Here is a 6,000-nt window from a genome sequence, read left to right as displayed (position 1 = left end):
CCAGCCCCGGCACCGCCAGCCCCGGCACCGCCAGCCCCGGCACCGCCACCGGGCGCGGCCCCGCTCTCTCCCAGCGCTGGGGTCGCGGCCCCAGGAGGAGCCACCCCCGCTACGACGCTTTCCCCGCTCCAGGCACCGGGGCTGCCCGGGGAAAGCGGCGCTTCCCGGGGAAAGCGGCGCTCGCCCTCTCTCCCCGGCCAGCGAAGGACCGGAGCCGCCAGGCGCTGCCCCCGCCCGGCCCCGCCCGCACTCACCGCCGTCTCTCCCCGCGTCTGTCGGTGCCTGGCGCGTCCCCGCCTTTAATAGCGGAGGGCGGGGCAGGGCCGGGCGCCGGTCCCGGCGTCGCCCGGGATTTCCCTCCCGCCCCGCCCCGGACCGGCCCCACGGCAGCCGCCCCACTCCCACCGTGCCCCCTCACACCCCCCGCCGCTTTCCCTCCGTTCTTGGTGCCGGGAATGTGCCCAGGGGAGACCCGGGCATGCCAGGACCATGGGCACCGGGACCCCCTTCCTAGGGAGGGCGGGTCCTGTGTCAGGGGATACAGGGACACCCCCTCCTTGAGGAGTGCAGGGACGCCCCTATGGCAGGAGATGGAGGGACCCCCATCAGGGGATAGGGGGAACCCCTTCCTAGGTGGGTGTAGGCACCCGGCGTCAGGGACCAGAGGGAAACAGCCAGGAGATACAGGGCCCACCTTCGTGGGAGGTGCAGTGATCTCCCCCAGCAGGGAATACAGGGACACCCCCCCCCGCCATGAGGAAATTCAGAGACCCCCTTCCTAGAGGGGCAGGGGACAGGGAGACGCCCCCATGAGGGATGCAGGGAGCTCCTCGTTAGAGGGTACAAGGAGGCCCCGGCAATGGATCCAGGGATGCCACATTCCAGCCGGGAGATGCCGGAGTTCAGCCGGCTCAAAGGGCTCCGCTCACTGTCCCACTCACCCACTGTAGGAAGGAGACGAATGGATTTAGGAAGGGGTGGCTCAGCCCCTCGAGGTGCCAACCTGAGAACCACACGGTGATGATTCTCCTCTGGCCCCGAGGCACTGCCCAACCCGCCCCAGGCCACCCTGGCCTCTCCAGCTGGATTGTCTCCTCCAGGCCTGGCTCTGCTCCACCAGCAGAACCCCAGCACCTGCTGTGGGTGGAAAAAAAGTGTTTGGAGTAGGATCTGCTGCTCTGAGTCCTGCAGATGTCCAGGCAGGGATGAGGAGGAGGAACAAGTCTGTGCATGTCCTGCAGGAACCTGTGGCAAGGATTTGAGGGGATCTGTGGCTTAGCTGGAAAATGCATCCAAATCCACAGGCAGGAAAGGTGGGAAGGCAGGGCAGCTTCTGTTGGGGTAACTCTGTGGGCCTGGAGGGCACCTGCCCCTGAGGGAGGGAAGGGATGCCCTCGGAGCAAGCACAGCCGGGCACAGGGGCCGTGTCCTGCAGCCCCTCCCAACCCAGACCTCACGGCTCACAGGGACAAACACAACCTGCTCCCCTGGGCACAAGGAGGTGACAGCACAATTCCAAGTGACAAAGGCCGTGTTAAAGTGATCTCTCGGGAATGCCAGGTCTCCTCGAAAGCTCCTGGAGGCAGCAGGTGCCGGGGAGCTGAGGAGGACCCTTGGTGTGCAGACCACTCCTGCTTTTTCCAGCTGGACCAGCAGATCCCCACTGGCCAGAGCAGCTGGAAAATATGTTTGGGCATGTTTGGCTGGAGGCTGCCATATGCTGCAGGATTTTGCAATCACTCATCCCCACTCTGTGGGGCTGGGCTTGTGCCAAGGTGCTGGGATTTGGATCAGTGGTGGCTGCTCAGCCCCTGGCTGCCTCCAGACAGGCACAGTGGGATGGACATGAAAAGTGAAATGAGGATGGGGAATGGGAAATCTTAAATTCATGCTACACACTGGTGAAAATCCATCCTGGAAGGCTGCAATCTGGACTTAAAGGCTCCAAAATTCATCCTGTCTTTCTGTTTGTAAGAGGCAGGGAGAGGAGGGGGCAAGTTGGGACAGGGAAGCTGTCACTGGTTTTTCCACCTGGGAATGATTTCTGCTCCTGGGTGCAAGGAGCAGCTTTGAGAGGCTCACTGCAGAGCTAACTGCTGTGCTGTGTGGCTGTGGATCATTTCAGTGCCAAGCTCCGGCTCTGCTCCAGCTGCAGGTGTGGGGTTGCTCCCTCTGGGTGTGAGGGATGCAATCGGCACCACACCAGTAGCACCGTGGGCATCCCCCGGGTCAGTGCAGCTCCAGTGCCACCTGGCACTCTGGGATGAAGCAGCATTTACCAGAGGATGCTCCCTGATTTAAACACATCCCTTTTTTTCCATAAATGGCCCCCTCCCTCCCACCCCTCCCAGTGCACAGAAGGAAATGGGAACATCACCAGCAGCTTTTTGAAGTGGCAGAGGAAGGAGCTTGTGCAACCCAGAGTGGCCCTACAGCCATTGATGTAAGGGATTCAAAAGTGAGATAACTGACCAGCCTGGCCACTGGGAACATCCCAGTTACACCAGTGATTCATCCCAGGACTAAACCAGTGAAAGAATCAATCAGACGTAGATTTTCCCTTAGGAAAGTAACTCTGTAATTCTGTCAGTGATTTTCTGGTGGGGTGGGGGTTCACTCCCCACACTCTGGGATGGTTCCTGCCCCTCACAAACTCCACTCTCGCTTCCCTTCCTCCGGGAGAGGGGAGCTCCGGCCGCGGCATCGGAGGAGACCGAGACCTCAGCCGAGTGGGGTGTTGGAAATGGGAAGCGGGCAGAGGGATGGCGACAGGGTCTGGGTCAGGAAGTCCATGGGCACGTCTGCAGTGGCATCACCAGAGGAAAAAAAAGGGGGCGGGTGGGGGGAAGAGTGATTAAGAAGGCGATACAGGAACTTAAAAAAAACAAGAAAATCCCAAAGGTGATTCACGGTGTTTGATCCCACAGCTCGGAGCAGGAGGAGAAGGGCAGACAGGACTGTGGACCAGGATCAGTGCCGAGGGAGGATGAGCTATTTCCTTCTCACCATTTATAGTTCCCCTGGCCCAGGCTCGCCCTCCCCAGGGTCCCAAACCCCCGCCCGGGAGGGGTGTGGTCGTCGGAGAATCCATGTTTATAATTTCCTTGAATAACCCGTCCCAATGCCTGGAAGCAAAAGGAACATATGAAACGACTGCATATTTCACAGCCTTCAAAGGAACCTCCTCCCCAACACCGGGGGCACCCAAATACCGAGCGGCGGCCGCTGCCTCAGCCAGGGAGCCCTCGGGAGCATTTCATTCCCAGGGGATCTCCCCAGGTGGGTCCCGCAGGAGCCGAGGGGAGTGGAAGCCTCTGCAGACACGGAAGCAAACTCAGGGCAGGCAGAGCCGGAGTGTGAGTCACCCTCGGCACAGCCAGGAGGAATCGTCAGGGATCCGTCAGGGAACGTGCCCGGACACATCGCTCCTGACTCCGAGCCTCTTCCCGTCCCGTGTCCTCCCCTGACTCGGGCAGCAGCACCCCCAAAAGCCACGGGGACACGGGGGGGAGTTCCAGCGAGGAGCAGGGAGAGGCTCGGGTGGGTTGGAGGAATCGGGGAATGCTCCAGCCTTGGATGGGATGGAGAACGGGGAAATGTGGCTTCGTGGAGCTGTGTTTACAGCAATAACACACCGAGGTGCACCCCGCGCTCATCAGCACTGTTTGGAATGCACACAGACTCCTGCGTGTAGGGATTTTACACGGTTTGGAGATTTAGTGGTCAAAGGTCTATGTGAAGAGGGTTTTTTTGAGGTGGGGAAGTAGTATTCCTGTTTTATCAACCAGCATAGAGGGAAAGACAGCAAAGATTTGTGCGAATGAGCATCCCTCGGGTCTTCTGGAATGGAGATGGCAGAGATCAGGGCACACTTATTTTTCAAGGCGAGATACACACAAACTCTGGAAAAAGGTGAATTTCTACCCAGGGAAACACCCTGAAAATGGGAGGAACTAACACAGGACCTCTGCCCCAGCACAGACAGTGGAGATGAGCATATGGGGTTGGGGTTCAGTCCTGCAGAACACACTGTCCTGTACCCAAAATGTCCAGCCAGGGCTGTGTCCCACTCCATGGGGCACAGGGGTGATTTTTTTCCCTCCTCAAACAGATTTTATTTGTCAGAACATCCCAGGCAGGTGGAAATTGCTCGACTCAGGACAGCAGATTGCCAGTGACAAAGTCCTCAGTATTCTGGCTAAAAACTAAAAACTCTCTTCAGCAAGTTTCAAATCACCAAGAGTTTTTCTGTGTGTTTTTTTATTATCTCTGCTAACAAGCTTTTTTAAGTGGGAATCGTGAAGGCTCTTAATGAAACCCTCACGCTCCAGCAGAAGTCTAAATGAACCCAGTGTTCGGCTGGAGGGCGTTTATATCCCAGCGAAGCCTGTTTTCCCATCAGCTCTTTGAAGTGCCCAATTAAGTGATTTTATACTAATAGGATTTTCCCAGGAAAGAAAGACAAGAATGACAAAACGCTGAATGCTTGATTAACTCTGCCCCTAAAAGAACTCGGATCGTGTTAATTGACTGTTCCCCTGCCATATCCAGCCCTTGTTTGCCCCATTTATGAAGGCATTTTGATGAGACACCAGACCCAGCAGAGTGGAAATAGAGTCCCACCAAGCACAAATGGGGGATGAGACAGTCCTAAAACAAGGTCTTTGCTTACTGGAAATATTCCTGGATGTGGGAGCCGGGCTATGAATCAGTCACTTCATTCGGCCCCTCACTCATTTTCATCCAAGATTGTTTTTAGCCCCATTCATAGTCATTAACGTAATTGCTTCACTGACTTTCCATGAGCAGCTTGGAAGCTTTGTGGGGTTTTTTTGCTGGCAGCAAAGGCCTCATTGTTCAGAGTACGGCCGGGCGGCCGCAGTACCTGGCTCCAAACCCTGCACCCGGCTGCCCCTTTATTCCCTTGCTGCTCCACCTCATTGCCCACGGCCCAGAGCTCGGCAGGACGGGGCAGATGCCCGGAGGGGGCACAGACATCCCGCTGGGAACGGGGGCGAGCGGCTCCAGCCTCTTGCAGCGCTTCCTGCAGGGAACAGGGTCCATCCAAAAGGGTTATTTTGCAACCAGCACTTGCCCACGGGCATCTCAGTGAGGGCAGGGGGGGGAACAGAGGACCTCACCCAGCAGGATAAGCAAGGGCAGGGAGCATGGGGCAGGATTGCTGCTGTCCATGCAGCTCAAGGGTGCCCAGCCCTCGGGGCAGCTCAGCCCGTGGAAGCTGTCAGTGGATGCTACAGCTTCTTCCCAATGCACAGCACGTGTGGCACGGTGCTGCTGCTGAGGCATTTGCTGCTCTCCAAGCCATGGGATGGTTTGAAATCCATTGGGAGCTCGGTCTGGCCCTTTATAGCTGTGAGAAGGAGGTGAGGATGGGGAGCTCTGACCATGCTCATGATGAGTTGTTTCACCTCTGAAACAACCCCGATTCCATGGGGCATCCTCTGCCCGGAGCACCAGACACCAGGATGGGGCGTCTCCACTCTCAAATGCTGGGAGTTTGGGGGTGTCCCACACAAACCCGGGCTCTGGGACGTGCATGCTGGCCCGCTTGCCCATCCCAACACCCGCTGGCTCAGCGTGTGTCACCATCTCGGATCTCCAGTCACACCTTTTGGGAATGCCCCAGTCGAGCACAGCGTCTGATTCACTTTGCCCTTGTGCTGGGGGGCGAGGAGTGGGGCTGGGCGTGGGCAGCGGGAGGGAAGGGGCAGAGCCGGGGGCAGGCAGACCCTGAACAAATGGGATCTGTAGGAGGGCGGGACCAGGACGCAGACCACAGACAGACGGACAGACGGACAGACAGAGCCCTGCCTTGCGCCGTGACTCCTGCACAGCCCAGAGCAGAGCAGAGGTAATGGGAGGGGACAGCTGAGATGGCAATAAAGGCAGAGGTGATGATATGACAGCCACCACCTTGACACCGGGGTAAGGATCGATTGCACTTTCCCTCCTCCATGTCAGTCAGGCAGAGCAGGATTT

General features: G+C 58.0%; 1 protein-coding gene across 1 annotated transcript in view; it reads right to left on the bottom strand.

Moving 5' to 3' along the window:
- The window catches only part of CDKN1A (cyclin dependent kinase inhibitor 1A), a 4,964-nt gene extending 4,620 nt beyond the window's left edge, over positions 1-344 (bottom strand). Inside the window, exon 1 of the mRNA XM_015650355.2 lies at positions 255-344. The gene's annotated coding sequence lies outside the window, so the exon portion shown is untranslated. The remainder of the gene's footprint in view (positions 1-254) is intronic.
- Positions 345-6,000: the final 5,656 nt, after the last annotated feature.

Source organism: Parus major, chromosome 26, assembly GCF_001522545.3.
Source record: "Parus major isolate Abel chromosome 26, Parus_major1.1, whole genome shotgun sequence".
Classification (NCBI taxonomy): Eukaryota; Metazoa; Chordata; class Aves; order Passeriformes; family Paridae; genus Parus; species Parus major.
The sequence above is the reverse complement of the archived record's forward strand: the minus strand, read 5'-3'. Positions and strand labels throughout refer to the sequence as shown.